The 21,865-nt window shown below is 42.4% G+C and overlaps 1 long non-coding RNA gene across 4 annotated transcripts in view; it reads left to right on the plus strand.

The window, feature by feature from the left end:
- Window positions 1-70: 70 nt before the first annotated feature.
- LOC109284726 (uncharacterized) overlaps window positions 71-21,865 on the plus strand; it is a 34,250-nt gene continuing 12,455 nt past the window's right edge. For all 4 annotated transcript variants that reach the window (XR_002092298.2, XR_002092296.2, XR_002092300.2 and 1 more), the window contains exons 1-2: window positions 71-328; window positions 2,077-2,205. This is a non-coding gene — a long non-coding RNA (uncharacterized LOC109284726). The remainder of the gene's footprint in view (window positions 329-2,076; window positions 2,206-21,865) is intronic.

The following is a 21,865-nucleotide window of genomic DNA, read 5'->3' on the forward strand; positions in this document are numbered from 1 at the left end:
AGTTTTAAAAGGTCAGCGTTTGACCTTGTCGGTGTTTAAGTAGATCTCATTGTGCTGTATGCAGGCTGGCTTTATATATTCATGGAAAACAAAAGTGCAGCTTTCACTCTGCCAGCCCCCTCTTGCCAAATTTTTTTTCTTTTGGGTTGATGTAGGTGCTCCAGTCCCTGGCACTGCATTGCGATAGCATTTCTGATATGACGGTCCTTTACACAATCCCCAAAGAATGCCAGTTTCTATTTTTCAGTTTGCAGGAAACTTATGGGTGGGAGTGTGTTATGAAGAACAAGATGGCAGCCAAACAAGCCACTGAATGGCTTTCATATCCGTGAGTATCTGACAAAGTTGTTAAGTGGACATATATTGCATATTTCTTCCTTGTGCAGTTGGAAGAGTGTGTATGTTCATGGATAACTTCTCTTGAATGCAGCTGGGAGTTGTGTATACAGAAAAGCAGAGAGAAAGAAAGAGCATTTCCTGTTGAATTGTTGTTTTCAATGATGAGCTTGATTCAAAGCCTACTACTGTCTACTGAAGCTGTACAAAATGAACTTCTCTCTGCTGCCAGAAGTGAAGCAGTAGGATCTCAGGTCACACTGCTCCATCAGTGTGCAATGCTATGGACTCCGCTTGCCAGTAATGTCATGGTATTACAGGCATCACAAAGTAAATGCTGGATTAGTGGGCATGTCTACATGCCATGTTTACTGTGGAGTTGCCTAATTAACTCCAGTAAAACGTCAGCTTCTACACGTGCGGTACTGTTAGGACAGAGTAATCTAATTAACTCTGCTGCAGGATAGTACTGCCAGACCCAAGTACCATCCTATGGTGAGTTATTTACTCCACCGCAGTGAAAGTATAGATGCTGATGGGGCTGGCTGGGGCATGAGGGTGGTTCAGTGTGGGGGCTGCCTGCTGGCTAGCCTGGCAGTGGAGCACCCTCATGCCCCTGCCAGCCCCTGCAGAGCATGTTGAGCTGGGGAGGAGCAGCCCTGAGCTGGCACGCTGATTCCCCGGTTCCCCATGCTGCAGTTCCAGGTACACATGCAGACAGTGTGCCTGAGAGCAATGAACTTTGGCACAAACTGAGCCAGAGTTTATTCAGTTGCCTTAATAGCACGTGTAGATGCACCCAGTAAGTAGCATTCCCTTTCCTACACCAGAGACCAGACTTGTGGGTGCTGGTTTCTATCAGGGTAGACAAATCACCAGTAACATTTTAAACAAGACTCTAGTACAAGGATTTCCAAACTGTAGTATGCATACCCCTGCGAGTACACAAGACATCTCTGGGGGTACCCAGGAGAATTTGTGTATTGCAGATTTAATTTTCATTATAATAATTGGCATTTAAGGGGTTAAAATATAAAACGTATGCTGGTAGGTGTACGTGGGTAGCTGGTAAATTTGGAAGAGGGTATGCAATAAGAAAAAGTTTGGGAACCTCTGCTCTAATATGTGCTGTTTTCTTGAATAAGCATTGGGAACCCCCAAAAGATATATTCTGAAGTACTGTATAACAAAACTTGATTGTCTTGACCGCTGAATTTCAATGGGTTATGGGTGTCTTCTTTCTCCCTTAGGCTTTTTTGCAAACCTCAACCTAAATTTTTCATTAGGTATCACTAGGGATGCTGTCCCAGATGTGCACAGCTGTATCAGTAATGTTTCTGAGCTCATGGGCAGGACATTATTCCTCCAGCTGGTTTGTAAGCTATTGTGTTGCCACATAGTCCCAAAAAATCATATATGCTTATAAATCTCAACCTAGCAAATATACCCCAGTACAAAGTTGTTGGATGTTTACACCCATACAAATAATGTTACGTACTAATGTTTTGAGTCATTTTTATATCACAGGGAAAGGAATAAAATATACACCTCTCCTCAGAGCATCAATTAGGACAAAATAACACTGTAATTCATGTACATACATAAAATTTTATAGCTATTATTTAATACCCTTTACACTTCAACTCCTATCTGCCTGTGGAACTTGTTTGCTCTTTATGTTCCCACTTGGACTTTCTGTTCAGTTTCTGACATCTCTTTTGCACTGTTTACCATGTACAGGCAATGAGCTGTTTCACATTTGGTGCCGATTAGGAGACATTCCAAGCTACCGGTACTATTTCTAGTCTCGATACTTTGAAACGTGTGAAGTATGCGGACCAGATTCTGATCCAGTCATTATAAACCAAAGTAAGTCTGTTCACTTCAGTGGAGTGGCTGTTGATTTATAGCACTGGTTTGGAACCAACAGCACTCAGTGTTTCCCTGTTCTTACCCTGCTTATTTTGGGGGAATGATTATATTGCATGCTTCCTTTGTGTGGTGTTGGTTTAGTTTTAAGCTCCTTTGATCAGATTCATCCTTCTTATTTGGTCCTTGGATAGTTGGGAAAGAATCTCTGTCCATTATACATAACATAGGACACCTCTCTGCATTGATTTTTAATGTACCGTATATTTCTTTTAATCGCTAGCTTTGTCAGAAGCGAAATTAAAGCAATCAGAGACCCCCTAGATTCCATTTCCATCTCTGCCCCTGGGCTGAACTTACACAAATTACTGAACCCCCATGTTATTCCTTTAACTCAGTATACATTGGATCTGTAACATTTTCCAAGTCCAGAAGGGATGGGGAGAATTCAGGCTTACAAAGCAACTGGAGACAGTCCACCAAAGGTTTTATTTATGAGAAATATTCCTGTATTGAAAATATTCACACGTTTGTTTGTAGGAAAGCAAGACATTTCCATATGGAAAAAGACTGAAAAGGGTTTAAGTAATGGGACCCTGTTGGAACATGCACGGATTTGTTCCTTTATCTGTCTCAGAATTAATCACAACAGAGGTGAGAAGCTGACAATTCGGCATAGTGGAGCGCTTCACACCGTCTGAAAGGACATTCTAGATACTGAATACAGATGAAGATGATTTCTCTTAAATCTTTACCTGACAACTGGTTACAACTGGACACTCGCTAGTTCTTCTTCTTTGGCAATCTCTCCCAATTGAGGATAATTGTCTTCCATGACTGTCTTATCTTTGGGTCCAAAGATGGTTGATGAGGCTGATCAGAGATCCACAGACTCTGTTGCAACCCAGGCACTTGTTTCCAAGTGGGGTGGGCAGCTCTGGATTCATGGTTTGGTCCACAACACATTGTGTCTGCCACTTCAGCTTTTCTGTCTTCTGTTGTTGTTGTTGTGAGGTTTCAAAGTACTGAGATCCTTGCAGCAGACTCTTCCTCCATTTGGGGAGGTCTTGGGTGATAGTCTCCCACAAGTTGATGTCCATGTTGCACTTTTTCAAGTTGGTCTTGGGGATGTCCTTGAAGCACTTTCTTTGGTCTCCTCTCGAGCATACACCTTGACTGAGCTGGAAGAATAAGACTTGGTTCAGGAGTCTGAAGTTGGACATCTGGACAAAGTGTTAGAAGTATGAGAGTTTACAGTGTAGTCTAAATAACCCCATGAGTTATGCATGATCTTTTTTGGTACTATTGTGAAGTAGACTGAATGTCCCTGGATATAAAAGGTACAGCCATTCTCCACTTTATTTCACTTTAACCTGTTGCAGTGGAGACCAGCAGGTCCCACGCCTGGCAGAAACCTGGAGGGAAAAAAATTCAAAACAACCCAGAAGGAACCCGAAACCTGAGAAAGGAAGAGAGACAGCTGAAATAATGCCCTCATGGGAATCTGCTTATTGTACATTACAGTTCATCTGGACGGGTATATTAATTTGTGTCTCACTGTGAGGAGGGTCAAGCAAATTGGTTTCATTTATATAATCAGTTTGACACTTCTGATCCAAATTCCAGTCTGCCTCAGTCATTACTGAGAACTGGGGGAAACACCAAAGATATATAGAAATTTAGATAAATGTCCAACCCCCCAGCCCCGTAAAAAAAGAAAAAAAAATTGTTCCAGAATGTTTATCCTGGAGAACAGGCTGGAAATCTGGTGAGAACAGGTTTTATCCTAGTTTTGAGCTGAAAACTGCCTTATTCATAGCATTACATTATATTTGATTCCTATCCTGGCTGGAACAAAATATTAGGGGTTCCAGGGAGATTTGAAAGGCACAAACAAAACTACCAAAGCTTTCTGACTATCCAAAATAAGCTTTAGTTGAGTCTTGGGTGATGTTCTAGTTTGCTGAGGTTTCTATTTCAGCCAAGCTGGTTAATAATAACAGATGAAAGTCAAGTATTTACTCAAGTTATTTCCCTATTGACTTGCTTGATTTGGGTCTGTCAAAGGAGAATAAAGAGATCTGTATTTGGCCAGTTAGTAGGAATAGTTACTGTTTCTATAGCGTTTTTCATCCAGGCCCTCTCAAGATTTGGCTAAGTCTCACTAGCATCGTGTTACAGTTGGGGAATGGGTGGCAAAGGGATTTGCCGAGGGTCATGCAGTGAGCCATTGTCAGAGCTGGGGATTGAGCCCAGGCTGTTTGACTCCTTAGCCTGTTCTCTGCCCAGCACATCATGCTTCCTTTTGTTCAGCTACCCAGTGGGATCTTCCCTGGGCATTTGTGAAGCAGACTGGCCTGATCTTTACAGCAGCTATGTTTCTGAACACAAGTCACATGCTGCATACACAAAATTGATCTCGCTAATTGAAATAATGCATGCTATTCTGTAGAGAAAATTATCCAGAGGTGGCTATGACTAGACTGGATGGTTTCCTTTGCACAACAACTTTTTAAAAATATGGGACCAAGCGATCCCAGTGAAATAAAACACCTGGAGAAATTATAATTTCCACAGCAACTTCTTTACAAGATTTTTGTAGCAAATTCCTGCAGAAGAGAGGCCAAGAGAGTTGGCTCTAAAGTTGTATCTTCTGATACCAAATGGTCATTTTATTGTAAGCTGAACTGGTGTTTTAGCATGGACAGTTTGTCATTGGCTCTTACAGGCTTGGAACGACAAGTCTATCCAATGTTGGGGGCTTTATAGGAAATGCTTATTTAGCTTCTGTCTCCTGGAAATCCCACAGTCCCAGTGGGATGACTTTAGTGGGAAGAGTCTGGGCCATGAGTGGTAGCTTTTGGTGCACATTCCTCTGCTTGGGATGAATTCCACGTTAGGAGAGGTAATGTTTTCCACAGTGAAATTGTTCTGCAACCTCAAAAGGGCTCCATTGTACATTGCTTTCTTTTCCCCCTGAGGCTTTTGCCCAGGAAATGCTGGGTTTCCACTGCACATGATTTGCACACGTTCTTGTTTGTGTAAGCAACGTTCTGCCACATTCAGCAAACTCTAAAATTCACATGCAGCAAAGGCCCATCATTTTCCAGTTTCGGGTGGGGGTGGAGGGTTGCATTCCAGCCCTGATTTTATCTGCTAATATCATATTTTGGCTTCATTCCCTGATAGTTTGATGTCCCAAATTTTCCTTGTTAGCACAGGGAAATCACAAGCTGGTAGGGAGCAATCGCCAGTAGGTCTGGGATTGATTACAAACAAAACTCCCAGATAAGATCATAAATTTAACCCATCTCTGTGATGTGATCGTATCAGGATTCAAGTACGTCTAAAAAGTTGTTTCCGATTTTCAGCCACTTCATATGGTTTCTATCCATCCCGGCTGTGAGCGAAGCGCGCTCGTGGTGGGGACCCTAATCCATGCCAGCCCGGCTCAGGAGAAGCCCTCGTTTCTGTTATTATTGTATTATAAAAACGGATAGAAATGATTCAGACAAGATGGACATTTCAAGGAGGATCAGTTCAAACACTGGCAAGATAAGATGGGCTTGATCATAAGAAAACAGGGCTGTTTTCCCATTTGGTTCCTGAGCTGAGTTGAATTTAAACAAATTCATCCCCTGGGTTAACCCCATCAAAGTCAAAGGAGCAGCACCAGCAATGGAACTGGCTCCTGATGCTTTATACATTATATATAATGAAGATCTATCTATCTTTCTTTCTTTAAAGAATGATCTAATTGAAACACATTGGGTCAGTTTCAGGAAAAGCAGAATATATAGCATTTTACCGCTCCCTGATCTCAAATGCATCTTCCACGCACCAGGAGAGATTTTTGTGCTCGGCTCACAATGGTTCCTGTGCTAACATTTACCTCCCTTTATACAGGCTGTACATCTAAGCTGCCCTTTTTCCCTAGGGCAAATGACCATTGGGTTCCAGCTTCTTTGCCTGAAACCAGATTGAGGGTTACACCTTCCTCAGTGCCAGGAGTCAATGCTCTCCCATCCATCCCCCTCACCCTATGGTACCAGGTGATTTAATGTTACTGTTGCTTTAACAGCCTCATCGCTGTTCTGGCTACACAGTAGTTGTCTCCTGTGTGACTGTGCCTGGGAAAATCTATTACTGGAGTGTCATTAATCTGAGGCTGCCGCCTCTGGCACTTTCTGACTCTTCTATTTAATGGGCCTGTGCTTCCTGAGCTCTGGAGACATGCTGTTTTCCTCTCTTGATCAGCTTTGTTTAATTATCAAAATATTTGATGCAGAAAATTGACATTAGTGGTGAAGGTTTCTGCCTTCCTCCTCCTCACACCCTCCCTCTCTGCCTCGTGGTGACATTGAGATCTTCCGCCTGCACCGCCTGCACCACCTGCACCTTAAAATAGCAAACCGCTTGTACAATCATGTGCTTGTCCAGGCGCGAGCAGCATTAGCAAGCCACAGGTAGGGCCGCTGCAACCCCCTCGGTACACGGTGCAGCACCTCACCCAAGCGTGAAGAGACAGGGCTGCACAGGAAACGCAGCTGCACCTTCCTATGGCATCGTGTTCTCTGCCTGCAAACCCAGTCATGAACTATGCCAGTGTTTTCAGCAAGTCTGCCTGTGGGGAGAGCCTCCAGCCCCAAGTCCCATCCCTCAGCATGGGTTGATTAAGAAATACAAGGTTAAAAAAAATACAGAGCAAGGTTTTGCATTCTGCAGCTGGAGAAGGAGTGACACTACTGCTTCACTGACTGTGGGTCTCTCCTGAATGCTTGAAAAGCAGGCAGCCTTGGATCTTGCTTCCTGGCTGGTCTTATTCCTGTGCCCAGAGACCATAGCTCCTGATTGTCAAATTGGAGCCATACCCTGTCCTTGTCAAAAGAAGATCAAGAAGCAACTTGATTATGGGACATATGCGTCTTCCCAAGCAGCAAGAGAGGCACCATAACAATGAATGGCTGGAAGTTTAAAGCCAGACAAGTTCAAACTGAAAACAAAGGCGCAAAATCTAATGAGTAAGGGTGACTGAAACAATGGGACAAGCAACCAGGGCGTCTCCGCATTTTGAAGCATTCAGCTCAAGACAACATGCCTCTCTGGCAGACAGCTGTAGTCAGATACGGGTTCCTGGTCTCATCTTCAACGGCTCCAGTGAGCTAATCTAGTGGCTCCTTCTGGATTTAAAATCTATGAAAAACCCCATGGCATATTGCCTTGTTACAGAGAGCAAAACCCAATTTAAATGGGATCCCATACCAGTACTTCCAATTTTCACACAGCATCTTTCCTAGCTTTAGCAGATTCATTGTTTTCCATGCTACTCAGTGAGCTATAAGGAATTACTGAAATTCAGGGCTGCTGAAACAAAAGAAGGAAACCTGCTTCTAATATGCTGGAAACATCCATTTTTATATACTTTATCCTCAGACATATTTCCTCCACAAGACATACTCACTCTCTGCACATGGATGGGACCTGGAGGGCTCTTTTGTAAGATCTTGGGGAAAAGTGAGGTGCTTAGCTACTGTATAAGTCACTGGCTGTATTTTCTCAGTCTTATTTTAATGGTAAAGCTCTCATCTTCTGGACCAAAGCATGGTATTTTTGAAACATCAGACTGACTACACTACACACAAGGACTGTGGGTTCAGTCCAGAAGAGGTCTTTCAAAGTTGCACAATTTTGTATTAAGGATACTTTCAACATAAAATATTAATCTAATAAAAATCCTCTTCTGTTACCAGTAACACGTCAGACCAGCAAAACTGAGAATAATCACTTTTTCTTTTATATTTATGCTGTTGGTTTACTTTAGTTTGGGAAATGGAAATCAACTCTTTCCTTCCCCTTACTAAGTGAATATTAAATATGGTCAAAATGTTTTAACAGCACGTCTCCCCTCCCCATTAGAATAGTCTGATTCATTACAGCAGAAATATTCTGGGGGTGCCTGTGGACTGATGATGCTTTCAATGAGAAGGGTTTTCAAAGTCAAGGCAAGCTCTCTGGTCAGAAAGAAAACCAAATGGAAGACCTGGGCGTTCTCACCTTAAACCAGACATTTCAACGCAACTCAGATTGGCAGATATGTCCAAAAGGTTTTGCTGTTCCTCCAATGAGGAAGCAAAACAGCTGCCAAAGCATAGAAAGTCCCCCTGTCTTGTTTTAGTGGCCCATGTAACTCCTAGCAAAGGAAGGGAGTAGGGTTACATGAAACCCATGTCATCTCTTCCATCATGTGGCATATGAGGAATACTGCAAAGTACAATCTCTCCTCTTGTGAACTACAGCTAGCATCTATACCTAGCTACAGGGAAAAGGTGGGCAGGCCAGAGGTGCTTCTACTCCAGATGGTAAATCGGCCCCAGGTATTCTGCAGTGGATTTTAACTGCCGGGCACAACGCAAAAGTCATTGGCTGTTCCCTGCCCAGCACCATGGCTAATGTGGCTTGTGTGCAGGGCCATGAGAACTGAGTTGGAAGAGGAATTTTCAAGTCAAGTGTATAAACTTCCCTCTCAAGTAGACCTACGCAGGCCCCATCCCCTTATTACCATAAACAAGCAGTAATTTGAAATCTCAAGAGATGTTCATGCACAAATACCTAGCCCCATCTCCTTCAGCAGCTTGGACCGGAAGCGGTCCCCACTGCCTGCAGGTTTTCCATCAGGAATTACTGTAATCCCAGCAACCAAATGATGAGTCCATGGACTGGAACATCTTTGGGATCATTTCTTTAGATTCCCCCAAACTTTGGCTGATAAAGGAAGATAGTTCACTGTGTTGAGAAAAGCCTGGCCTGTTAAGTTAGCCAGTTTTCTTGGGGGGTTTTTTCTTTTTATTTACTTCCCTATTGGAAACAAGCCTGGCTTGTGGATTGTCTCCTGGTTTGCCTGTTTAATCCACATACACCTCAGTTTGGGACCTTGACTTTTCTCATGTCAAGAGTAATTCTGGTAAAGCCAAAGGACTTGAACTGCGGTATATCTGGGGTAACTTCAGCAAAGGCAGCCAGGCCTATGTACTAGGTGTACCAAGCCCATACTGCACGGGAAATCAGAATCGGTCCCTTGTAAATAAAATATCTCATCCGGAATGAGGGATTATCCCTCCAGTGCTGTTGATGGCACTGTTATGCAAAGCCTAACCTAGTAACCGGTGTTCATTACACCACTGTTTGGGCACTAGGAAAAGAAACCCCTCTCACTCCATTCAAACAACAAATGAAAATAACAATAAAGATAAAACCCACCGCAGTGCAAAATGAGCTCTCAGATTCATGAGCACAAACCACCAGGAGTTAAATCCTCTTGGTTTCTTCCCCGAGTGCCTCAGGCAATAGTTTTCATATATATTTCTCCATGGTCAGAAGTCAGAGCAGACCAGTGCTATCTGAGACCTTGACTTTTTTCCCTGACAGTTACAATTATTACAGCCCGGGGGACTCATTTTCTCAGTCTGGCCACCCGCTGACCTAGCCTGCAACCAGAATACACTTTAAAACAAACAAACAGCAGCTAAGCCCCCTTTCTTCCTTTTTCCCCCCTCCCATCCCTCAGCTGTGGAATATTTCTATACCCCACCCTTACACAGGGACATTAGCCATTACAGCTGAAGGCACAATCACATTATCAGCCCCATTTTTTCCCCCCAAAAGATAAATTTTTTATGTTGTTATTTTCTTCCCTTTTCTATTTGGCATTCGATATTTACGTGATAAACTGCAGAGCTGCTGCTAAATGGGCCCTGGTACAACTTAATAAATATAGAACAACATCCAGACTGCACTGTATTGCTTCTTCCATGTCCTGGGCTATTAAGGATTTTCCTAGATAATGTTTTCTAAATAAGGCTCTTGTTCTAATAAAGCCTGTGTGAGGAAAATGCTTTTTGATTACTATATTTATTTGTAGAACAATTATTTGGGCATCAAAGTTGATGCTGTTAACTAAAACCAGTCACCTCAGTTGGGAAGACTCTTACCTTCCTTGTTTAAAGTAGGAACATAGCTTTAAAAAGGCACAAATACTCCACAGCCAACTTTTGCTTCTATTCTTGAAGCATTTATAAGGCACATCTTGAATTTTTTAAGTCCAGTCTTTGTTGCGAAGCACTTAGATCTGTGCTTTCCTGATCTGGGACCTGAGTTCACATCTGAGTTCTCTTCAGCTTACAAGACTCAAATGTGGGGCTTCTGGCCTTTTGAAACAAAGAACCCCAAAGAGGGAGATCCTGCATAAAATAAGAGGCAGAAGTTTAAACTGAAGGGCACCTCTTTCTTTTATGGTGCATGAAATTTTCGGTAACTTCCATGTAATTGATTAGCATTTCTTATGTTAATTATTCCCAAGGATAACCCAGAAGAGAACAACAGGCTTGGGCAGGAGAGAGGTCAGCTGGACGTCTTGTGTTGTGAGGAGTGATGACAGTATACTCACTCACTGGCCAAAGCGCTTAGCATTCTTGGTGAATCTTGCCCAGGGAAGTTGTTTAAACTTAAGAGCTATTAATTGTTCCCTCTATCAACTATTTTTTCTAAGATCATTATGTCCTAACCCACTTCTAGTAAATATTCTCAGCTGTGTTAGAATGACAAGAGCCCTCCCATGGGATTTCATGTGTATCAAATCAAATGTAGTATATGACAAATAAAAACCAAGCCATCAATTCCCTTGCCATTCATTGTCACTTTGAAAAAAAATAGTTATTTAAACACTGGCATTGATCCATCCAGTTCTCAGGATTTTAATAGGAAATATAGAAAATATTAGCATCACGCAGTTGGTAGGAAATGTGGAATTCAGTATATTTGCATACTCTGAATAAGCCTTGATGTACAAAAATAAGATTGCTGTCTTTGGGTTCTTTCTAATTTGAGTGCAGTGGATCATTTTAGGAAGAAATCGTTCTGTGAGTACAGTTTTCTGAACCTGCAGCTTTAGAGACCCTGACAATAACTGCTTTGACTCAAATGAGGTTATGCCAATGGAGATCTGGGCCAACTTGGTTGATCTTTTATGTCAATAAGATCTTCTATTTACATTACAACTATTTCATGAATTCTTGATGAGAAAGATACTGGGGAAGGCTTTGGTGTCTTATGCATTTTAGCTTTCTGGCTGGAAATTGTTGCATCTTTAACACGCATCTGTACCAGAATTACCTCAGTACATTTCCATATGTTTTACCTTCTGTATTAAGCAAAGAAAAGTCTTGCCACCAGCTTCTGATAAAAATAAGTCTGTGTTTCTTGACTTTCACTTGGGTGTCATCCCTGAATGCTCCGTTCACTCATGGGCTTCATTCTTGCAACAGCTCTGGTGAAAAGTATGTCTCCACATTCCTGATGGAAAATGGGTAAATAAGGGACTTGGCCAAAGTTCCACAGGATATTTTTGGCTAAGGTAAGAAATGACTCCAAATCCTTTGAGTCTTCAGTGGTCTCCTTATTCACCAGATTGGAAAACATTTGTATAGGCAATAAATGTTAGGATTTCCCTTTAGCAAGAATTGGACCATAAAAGCTTATTCCAAGGATGGAACAACAGTTTGTGCTCAGCACTGGTACTGTATATGAAATAAAAGCGATCTCAATTCCAGATGGTAGAAAGGAAAGCTCCTACTTTATACTCATTGAATTTAACCCAAGCGTCTACTTTGGGATAGTTTAACTTTATGAATATAGTATGCAATATGTTGCTTAACCAACATAACTGGCTACTAAATACTATGATCTGATGTGTAGATCTGCCCGCTTTCAATGACCTGTCATTGGAGGTACTGTCTAGCGACAATTTGACATGAGTTGACTTCCTCTGGAAAGGATGCTTCAGCATTGACTAATCAGCTTTGTCCAAAGCTATATGTAATTTCTGTACATGGAAAATGTTTTAGAAATGATTGGGTCCTTCAAGATTGTGAAAGTCACCAGAAAATCATAGCATTAGAGAAGTAAGAGATGGAAATGATCTGTGACATGATTTATTCCTTTATGCTACATTTACTAGTATTTTGCTCAAGCTAATATAAAATCTACAAAAAAAAAAGGAGGAATAACCATCATTTCTTTTGGGAGACTATTGCATATTTAGAATTTGCCTTATTGGAGGCAGCAATCATCAAAATACCCCTTGCAAATCTCCAAAATCATTATTTGTGGTAGTACCTGAAGTTCTCTGAGCCAGTACAGATCCTTTCTAGTAGAGGCGTACAAGCAGACCACATTTAAGGGCAGTCTTTACTGAGCTTTCCATTCTTTCTCCAGGATACTTTCATATTCTTTGCTAACATCTTTCCCAAGCTGCATCCTAATTGCTGAAATTATCAACGTAAAGTGACATCCAGTCCAATAAAGTGAGGCGAACTCACACAAGCTGCAAGAATTTGCACCACAAAGGCACTCTACAAAGAGCTCAGCTCTATAGAAACCACCACGAAACTCTGTGAAGAATCCCACAAAACCTTGCAGGATCCTTCAAAACGCACCACAGGAGTCCAACACTTGTTACTTCATGACACCATCTTTACATGTTAGAAGAAAAAGCACACAGAGGTCTGTAGAGCACTTACCCTGGGCTTGACACAGGCAGTGCTAATGTCGGAAGGCTTCAACTCTCATAATCCAGACAACTAAAAGGGACTCTTTTGTCTCCCCTTCCCCCTCACAGTAAGGGACAGGTCATCCCCTTTCAACCTAGCTGAGCCTAGGTGCATAGATACTTTCATAGCCACTTGACAGGTGACCAGCTCACCACACAGACTTGTCAGCAATGCTGCTGGGGGTTATTTGGATTTAGCTGTAGACAGGAACTGAACCACAATGAGCATTGGGAAGGCACACTGTTCGTCATTTGTTTAGAGACAAGCCATCTCATACTTGTTTGAAGCCTTTTTATTGAACTCACACTCTTGTGCCAAGCACTGAAAGATTTACTTTGGCTATTGCTGTAAGATGGAAAGCTTATGAATGCATGGCTGACTGCCAGCCCTGGGTGAGCTGTGAAAGGTCTGGTACAATGGAGGGTTACATGGAACAAATGTGAATGCACTGGGCAGACGTGACTGAGGGAAGGCCCCTGCACTCAAAGAACTGCGTGAGGTTTAATCCAGTGACTGAAGTAGGGTCAAGAGATAACATACACAACCCGCAAGACTTATTGTGGACTCCTTTTCCAGGGCCCATAGCATTGGAAAATTAAGCCTGTTCAGGCATAGGTGCGTTGTCTACAAGAACAGCTGCTACTCTCTGCTGACTTGCACACTGTAGCAAAGATTACAAGGGGAGATTTTGCAAACCTGAGTGCTTCCTTGGGCTCCAGCTGCAGAAGGCAATGCACTGGTTGGGCTAATACAATGCAAGGCACCCTGATCACTGTTGTATATTTCTTGCAGATGTTGCCATAATTTTGTTATGGTACAATTTGACATACGACTCCCCACTGCATCGGAAAGGGGCACATTATCTCAATTAATGTTTCACAGCAAACATGGCACTGATAGTATTCATGGGACTACAGCCTATTACCATTTGCATGGTGACTAGCACAAGAATTATGACTACGTGTGTTCACTGCAGCAAAATTTGCCCTCCGGCTCTATTTTTTTTTTTTTTGCTTGTGACAATGTTCCCTTTTTCTCCCTCCTTCTGTTTTGATTTCTACTTAAAGTTTTATGGCTCTGTCCCCTCCAGGGTGCTATTATCTTGTATGCTAATAGGGCTATGCATATTCTATTAGCGTTGTCAGTGTGAGATAAGAGGCACATTCTGTAAGGAGCACTCAGGGGGTAATAATCACAGCAAGGGGTCTCAGTGTTACTACATTATCAGTCATCTTCACATTTCAGTGGAGCCTGTTTATGCACTTCTTCAACTGCGCAACTCAGACACCGAAAATTGCTGAATGTTTACGGAAACGGTTGCAGAGGAACATAATGGGGTTTGAGATTGACTTGATAAAGGAGACTTCTTTCTTGTTGCTTCCAGATACAAGATATTTGTAACTGCATAGAATAAGTATGACAATAAGTTATAAGGCAGTTAGCAACTGAAATCAGTCTCAGATCCATATTTCAAGTAATAGAAACAGCTATCTAGGAACTGTTGTGAGGAGTATCCGCACCATGTACATGTCCTCAGAGATCTCTCTCTCTCTTCTATACACACACATAAACATATGCCTCATCCAGATCATTAGACAGGATGACAATTTTTATATCAAGTAATCATGAGCCTTTGGCTATTGGAATGAAATAGGCCCATCATTTGGCAGTGTTGGGAAAAAGACATAATTGCATATCATGCAAAGGCAATAGCAGCCACTGCATAGTAGCACTCTTTGCAAGTTAAACTGCATAGCCCTCTCTGTACCAGTCAACTCCTATGTGGCTGGAGCCAATGGCATGTAAATAGTGTCATGCCAATAACCTTGGATCCTTGGCTATAGATGAGACTTCGTGACCGGTGCACTGAGAGGTTTCTTGCTTTCAGAAGGGAATGCTGTTTCCCCCAAAACGCTCTCACTCACCAAGATTCACCCAGTGGACCCCAAAAGAGGGTAGTGCAGTCAGCAGCCACTGCAGTCAGTCAGACACTGCACCTGAATGTGCACATCTGGGTGAAGCTGCCTTTGCTTCAGGGGAACTTCACCCCCAATGCTGGAGACCTCCAAAGTGCAGTCCCACCTGCACTGCAGGTGCCCACCATTGTATGCATTCAGTTAGTGCTTCAGTGATTTTGAAGGGAGCCTTATGCACTGGAAAAGTCTCTGTGACCACCAGGCTTGAGAGAGGCTGGGGGTAAGCTGCAGGGCCAATCGCCACATATTAATTTTAAGAATGTATGTGTGGCCTTTTAGTAGGGCCTCAGAATAAATTTCCAGTGTGCAGCTGCTGGGGACACCTATGCCTGAAAGATGGGTTGGTGTGTGCATTTTAGAAAGCTGGTGCACAGTGAGGCTATCAGGTTATGTGTTTTACTGGCAAAGAAGCCATCAACTGGGGCACATCTATAGTTTAGGGCCTCATTCTGTCACCTTTCACAGGCTGTAGTCATATATTTATACAAGGGCAGATCCACTGGTTAATATGGGATGACTTCCCCTTGTAAAATACAACTAAACCTAAATAGAGATTACACAATCAATCCCTTACATGTGAATTTGCTAGAAAGGGGGAATCCAAAAATAGGTTGCTATGTTGTGGTCCACATAGCTATACATGAAGCAAAGAGTTATGCAAACTGCCAGGAAACATGGTGATGAGAAAGGACAAAGAAACAGTAAAACATTGAGAGCATGAGAACAAATAAGGTTTGGAGGCGGGAAGGCTATTTCCATAGTTTACTCCCTCCAGATAGAGGAGCAGACATCCTGTCAATGCAGATGTATTTAAAACCACCTCGAATTATTTCCCAGGCTGCACAGAAATGCATATACCTAAAGGTAAAGGTGCTCAGTTATATGATTTAAACATAATTAATGGGCAGCAGGAAATATATGCTGATTACAGCTAAACAACCGTAATGATGTTGAAAGGAGTTGTATTTTCAGGCAGATCTACAGTACTTAAGATTACACATTAATATCAGCACCCTCTACTTTAAAAATATTTATCCTTGACATTTTCAGACATAAGGCTCATACCAAATGTATTCAGCTCCATCTCCTGAGGGTCTTGAGATTAAAACCCCTGCTTTCTCACCTTGTGATCTGGCATTAATAGCTGATAGAAAAATCACATACATGACTGACATCTTCCTAGAAATGTGAGACTGTGGAATTAATGAAGGTAATGCTGGAAAGCAAGGGTCAGTTTAGAAATAGGATTTCTGTTGCCAGCTATCCAGTCATGGACTGGACAATCTGGGTGGTTATTGGGTTGTGGTTTTTTTCCTTAGCTTTCAGCAAACCTGATTTGGAGAATAAAGCAGCCTAAAAATATGTAGTTATGTCTTTGCCACCATTGGAAGTTGATGGACTGTGTTGCTAACAGAAATCCGGCTAACGACAACTTTAGGGAACCAATGAAGCACAAACTATTAAACTAATCCTCATGACTATTGAAGCACTGTCAGTTCTCATGTCTTTATGTTGCTGTTAGCCATATCATTGTCAAATCTGCAACTTGTAGAGGGCTGGATGGCGTGAAGACCCTGATGACTTGGGATAGGACCTGTCATCTTAAAGTCCATGGTAACAGTACAGATGAAGCTATTACTTGGTAGTTATTCAGTTGTTTAAGGTGAAGTGTTGGAAGTCGGTGTGTGGCTCAGATCAGTTCCTGATTGAGAGGTGTCCACAGTCTCAAAGGGAACAATTATTCCCTTGTTTGGCAGGCTCTCCAGAATAGGCCACAGGGGTTCTTTCTCTTGGGGAGGTTCCTTGTCTATTGTAGATGGTTTATGTTGGGTGGATCAATGTAAGAGGAGTATCTCATCTCATCTAGGAATCTATAAAGTTCCCATCATCCTAGCACCAGAGCTTTGGAGGTTGGGGTAGATGATCTTGAGCCTGGTGATTCTCTGATTCTTGCCCATGTTGTGCTTTTTCTGTGGTGTCTTGCCTTCAGCTTTGTCAATACTGTCCTTTTTGTTGCTCTTGCTGAAATTGCAGACCATCCTAAAATAGGATTATGGTAAAAACAGAAAAGAGAATCAGTATACAGTTGAATTATTTCTGGTAAGGATTTTGGTTACCAGGAGCGCTGTAGGAGTAGTGGTGGCTTCACTGAAAAATGCCTGTTTTCCTAAACGGAAATTTTTCAGGGCTGAAAATTGCCTGTTTTCTTAAACGGAAATTTTTCAGGGAAAAAGAAAAAAATTTTTTTTTCAATTTAAATAAAAAATGAAAGCATTGGGGGATGTTTGCTTTTTTCTTTTCCTCTTTCCATTTGTCCTATCTCCCTTCTTTTGTAGTAGTGACGTAGAAAAAAGCGGGAGGAGGAAAGAGAAGAGAAAGAAAAGAAAAGAGGACTGTGAAAGGAAATCTGAACACTGAGAAATTTGGAGGCTTCATTTTTTGGGGGGGGGTTAGGAAAAGAAAGGAATATTACAGAAAAAATCCAAAATCCAAAAACTGTAGTGAAAATTTTTAACATTTTCCAACCAGCTCTGTGATCTAGCTAGCGGCCACGTCTGTGTTGCTGGACACACTGAAACTATTTTGGTTTGAGCAGATGAAAGTCTGCCCCCCTCCTGGTAGTGTCAGCTAGGACAAGATGACACCCTGTAATGAACACAACATACACAAAGAAAGAGGAAGGAAACCAGTATCTGCATCCAGGGTGCTTTTGAACTAAATCAGACTAATAAAATATGCTCTGGGTCATTCACAAAGTCCAACAAGAAATTAAAATGAGGTCATCATCATTTTAAGACAAGCAGTCAGTTCTACTCTGTCGATAAGAAAACACTGATCTTAAAATGCTGTCACCAAAGCCCACCTTAGTACCCCAACAAGTGCTTTTAGTTGTAAGAGACCAGTTCATTCCCTCCTTTTTCTATTAAGCCTGTTTTATCTGAGTTCTCAAATTCCAGAGACCCTTTTTTAATATTCCAGTGTATTTGCTGATGTAATGCATTGCAATAATAAACAATCACTGGCTTAAGGGGCTACCAGGGGCTACCAGGTTACAGGCTTACATAGAGCTCAATCTTGTTAAAAATTCATCTAGAGTTTGTCTGGGCTTCAGCCACAAACTCCCAGCAACTGCTTACACCTTAATGGCAAGAAACCTCTGGCATTTGCATCATCCTTCTAAGGGCAAAACGGAAGACACTTGACTGGATGTTCCATCCAATGCAAAAAATGGAAAGGTTTTTCTTTCTGGGTAAAGGCCTTAAATAAACACTTATACTGCACTGATAAATATGCTATTCTTAATAACCCTTTAAAAATGGTTTTGTCCCAGATTCCCTATGATAATTATCTTTCCTTAGCTGTGTTTGCATTTAGCAAGGGAGATGGACCCTTCCTTTTCAGTATCCTCACTGTATTTATGCAATTAATCACTTGAATTTAAACAGGGATAAACATCCCCTTTACATCCCCTTTTTGCTTCCATTATGGCTTGAGTCCTGGCTCAATATATGTCCCAAGGAAGAGTTTGGGTGGGTTAAACAAATAATAATAAAAGGGCCGATTCAACTAAACCAATTATAGGTAACCCCAAAAGTGGAACTGTTTCATCTTCTTCCACTGGAGGTGCCAATGGGATAGAAGTAGCAGAAAATCTGGTAAAATGTTCTCTCTATAGTGTTCTTTGAGATTCCCCATCACGGTACCTAAACACTGTCTGTGAGAAGTAAACACAAACCAAACCCATGTGCCTTGCTTTGCAACCTTTGACATCTGAAAGATGACAGGGCTACCTAAAAACAAGCATTTTGGGCCTGTCTGGCATGTGTGGCCGGGTGTTGCCCAGTATGACTGAGTTGTAGAAACCCACAATAGAAGCTGGATTAGTAACAGCCAGTGACCCAAACCCAGCCCAGCTCTGAAAATCACGCCACAGTCATGCTGTTGGAAGATAACAAGGGACCCATATTCACTTGAATTCCTGAGAGCCAACCCATTTTGATCAGTGAGCACATGAAGGTTGCACGGAGAGAAATATGGAAGCAATTACTTTAAGAGCCGTCTTTTGGGCAATTCCCAAAGAGACATCAGCCCCTGTATTTATGAAGCCTATCGCATCGGGCCCTAATGAAGCAATTAAGCAAAGGGTCCTCTGCCTTTGATCTAAATGTGGTAATTTTTACAAAAACATCGCCGAGTGATAGATACCCATAACTCAGAGTCCTTAATTGTACTTAATTTGTTTGGAATACGAATGTGCATTTAATTAAGCCAGGACTTTGCCCACATGTTTCAAGAAGGGCTGTCAAGGAAAATTAAGACCCAGTTTGCTTTCAAAGTTACTGGTTTTTATCAGGCCAGGACAGCGATCTTCGAACAGAAGGTTACAGATAATTAGGCAGAGACCTCAAGCCAAAAAAAATGTAGAGACACTGTACAGCTGAGAAAGGAGCAGGGAAAAACTCCTTGATGAAGAAACATAAGAATCGGCTGTTCACATAGTGAGGTCACGCATGGCTAGGATTTGGTAAATGTAACCTGTTGGTTGCAATGTGTTTTGCATTCCAAAACTCCAGGGGTGTGGAGGGAACCTGGCTGCAGTGTTTAATAGTGTTAAGTGACTGGCACGGGGATTGGGATTTCAGGCCATGCCAAAGACCCCCCGAGTGGGCACAGCTGAGGGAGCCCCAGGAAAAGGCCTGGGAAGCAAAGCTGTTCGTTTACTCAATTTGTGTGAATCCAAAGCATTTGCAGTGGGCAGGCGAAATAAGTGTTACTTTCTTCCCTGCACATTGAATTTTGTCTGGAGCAAAGGCCTGGGGAGCACGGTGCTGCCGAGCTGCAGTTCCTCTGCTCCGGGACTTGGGCAGGGAGCACTTCCCTCCTTTTTGTGAAGAGTCTCACATCTTGCAGCACACCGCAGACTGCTCTGAGTCTCAGGTTGGGAGGAAGCGAGCTGGGCAAGCCACGGTGGTTCCCCCTCCCTTTCACTTGCTGCCAGGGTGGCAGTATCCAGCCAGCTGTCCTGTTTTCTTGAGTTGTCTTTTGCATGGTGCTACTGCATACGGCTGTCCTGTCGTGCGTGCCTGCTGCTCCTTCAGGTGAAATGTCACATGAGAAAAAGAAGCAAAATAAATGCCTCGCACCTAATACCCCTCGTGTAGGGCAGGTCCCCTGGCCTATGAGCATGGAGACTGAATCCCTGTGCGTTTCTTACCATTTACTATTGACCAGTGCCTGGTCAGGACTTGCCTACCTTGTCAAGAAGAGCTCAGTCTCTTCTCTTTGCAGCTCTGCCAGTGGCTCACTGTATGACCTGGGTCAGGTCCCCTGATCTCTGCTTTGTAAAGTGGTGATGATGATATTTCATGCTGCCACCTCAACATCTAAGTGTTACTACTGTATGAGTTCTGCTTGGGGAGATTATCAGTTTAGTGGGTACAGGGGAAAGTCAGGCCTGTTTATGCACAGCTTTCAAGTTGCTCTTCTACAGAGCAAAGTACTCTGTTTCCACTTGGCAAATTCTTTCACTATAGGTGATGTTTTGTTGAGGAGTGGGATGTACAATCATGAAAATGCTAGTGTAGACAGATCTTCTCCCTGCCCTTTCTGCCTCTCCCACCTGGAGGAAAAATGAGGGTCCCATATGCATAGTCTTAAAGATATTATATTTAAGAAATCAATAATATATCAATGCAGGTAAAGATTATAGATAGTTTTTGCCTGAAAATTAGTTTTTTTGGTAAATGACATATGCAGGAGCAGGCACTATCTTCCACTTTTTGTGATTCTTGTAAGAATGAAATCTGTCACCCGCTGCTCATAGAGTTCTGTAGGAGTTGTTACTTAGAGGGTGACTCCAGATGGGGGTCTTATGAAGGTAGGTGCTGTACCAATGGATATGAAGACTCAGTTTGTGTCCTGACAAGATATAGTCTAAATAGACCCTAGGTGCAGACAAAAGAAGCAGCATGATCTTCATTTACCAGTAGAGAACTGCAGCACAGAGATGACATGATTGATCCATGATCACACAACCAAGAACTGAACCCCCATCTCTCTGCATGCCAGTTCAGACACTTTGCCATACAACTGTTCTTCCCCAAGGGGTCTAATGGGCACCCACTGATGGGTACCCACAAATCCTCCCAGATAACTATCCCAAGAATCATATTTAAATGCTTTGCTGTCTAAATGTTGAGGATACAGTATATATTTTAAATCAAGGGTTTGCTCTGGGCAGTGATATCCTCAGATTCCAGATTTGCCCTGACATGATTCCTAAGTGACCAGAGCTGATTTCTCATGCTGAGGTGGTACCTGGCCTTCTCTCCTTGTGTGGCTCAGTTTAAATGCTGGCAAAATACCCAGCCCTCCATCAGACCTAATTTAGTATAAAATTAGTTGACTTAAAATAAACATAATAAAATAAAATAAATCCTCTGGTATTAAAGTCCCCTTGGCCAGATTGCTGCAGGCCTGGTCAGGATTTATGACATGTTGTCACTAGACTGTTAAAAGGAATGTGTATTGCAGGACAGACTTGCAAGCTCTTTACCACAGGGCTCACAATCCTCCTGGATACAGGACATGGGGCAATGATCCCCCCACCCCTGAAATGACATTCTGGAGGGAAGAGAATGATGTGTGAGGGCAGGAGCATAAAAAGTGGGGAAGCTAAGGCAAAATCAAGGCAGGGAGGCTCTCACTTGACTGTAACTGTTTTGAAGAGTGACCTCATGCATTCCAGAGGCGCTCTGAGGAGGTCTACGCAATTTTTTTCGGTATCTGCTAAGCACACTGAATAAGTTTGCAAACCCAACCCCAGAATACAACAGTCCTGTCTAGGGGTAAATGGTCACCCTCTTACTAGCATTTAAAATTTTTACAGCAATAACAGAGAATTTGAAAGAACATCAGAGGTGGATTTACAGGTCTCCAGGGAAATCAGTTGTTTCCTGTTTCAACAGCTTCTTCATCATCACTTGCTTTCTCAGTCACCCAGTGATGTTCTATTAATCTCAGCATGCAGAGATTACAGTTAAATGTAGAGCTTGGTTGAACCTCAATTTGTGAAATAAT

This window comes from Alligator mississippiensis, chromosome 13, assembly GCF_030867095.1.
Source record: "Alligator mississippiensis isolate rAllMis1 chromosome 13, rAllMis1, whole genome shotgun sequence".
Lineage (NCBI taxonomy): Eukaryota > Metazoa > Chordata > Crocodylia > Alligatoridae > Alligator > Alligator mississippiensis.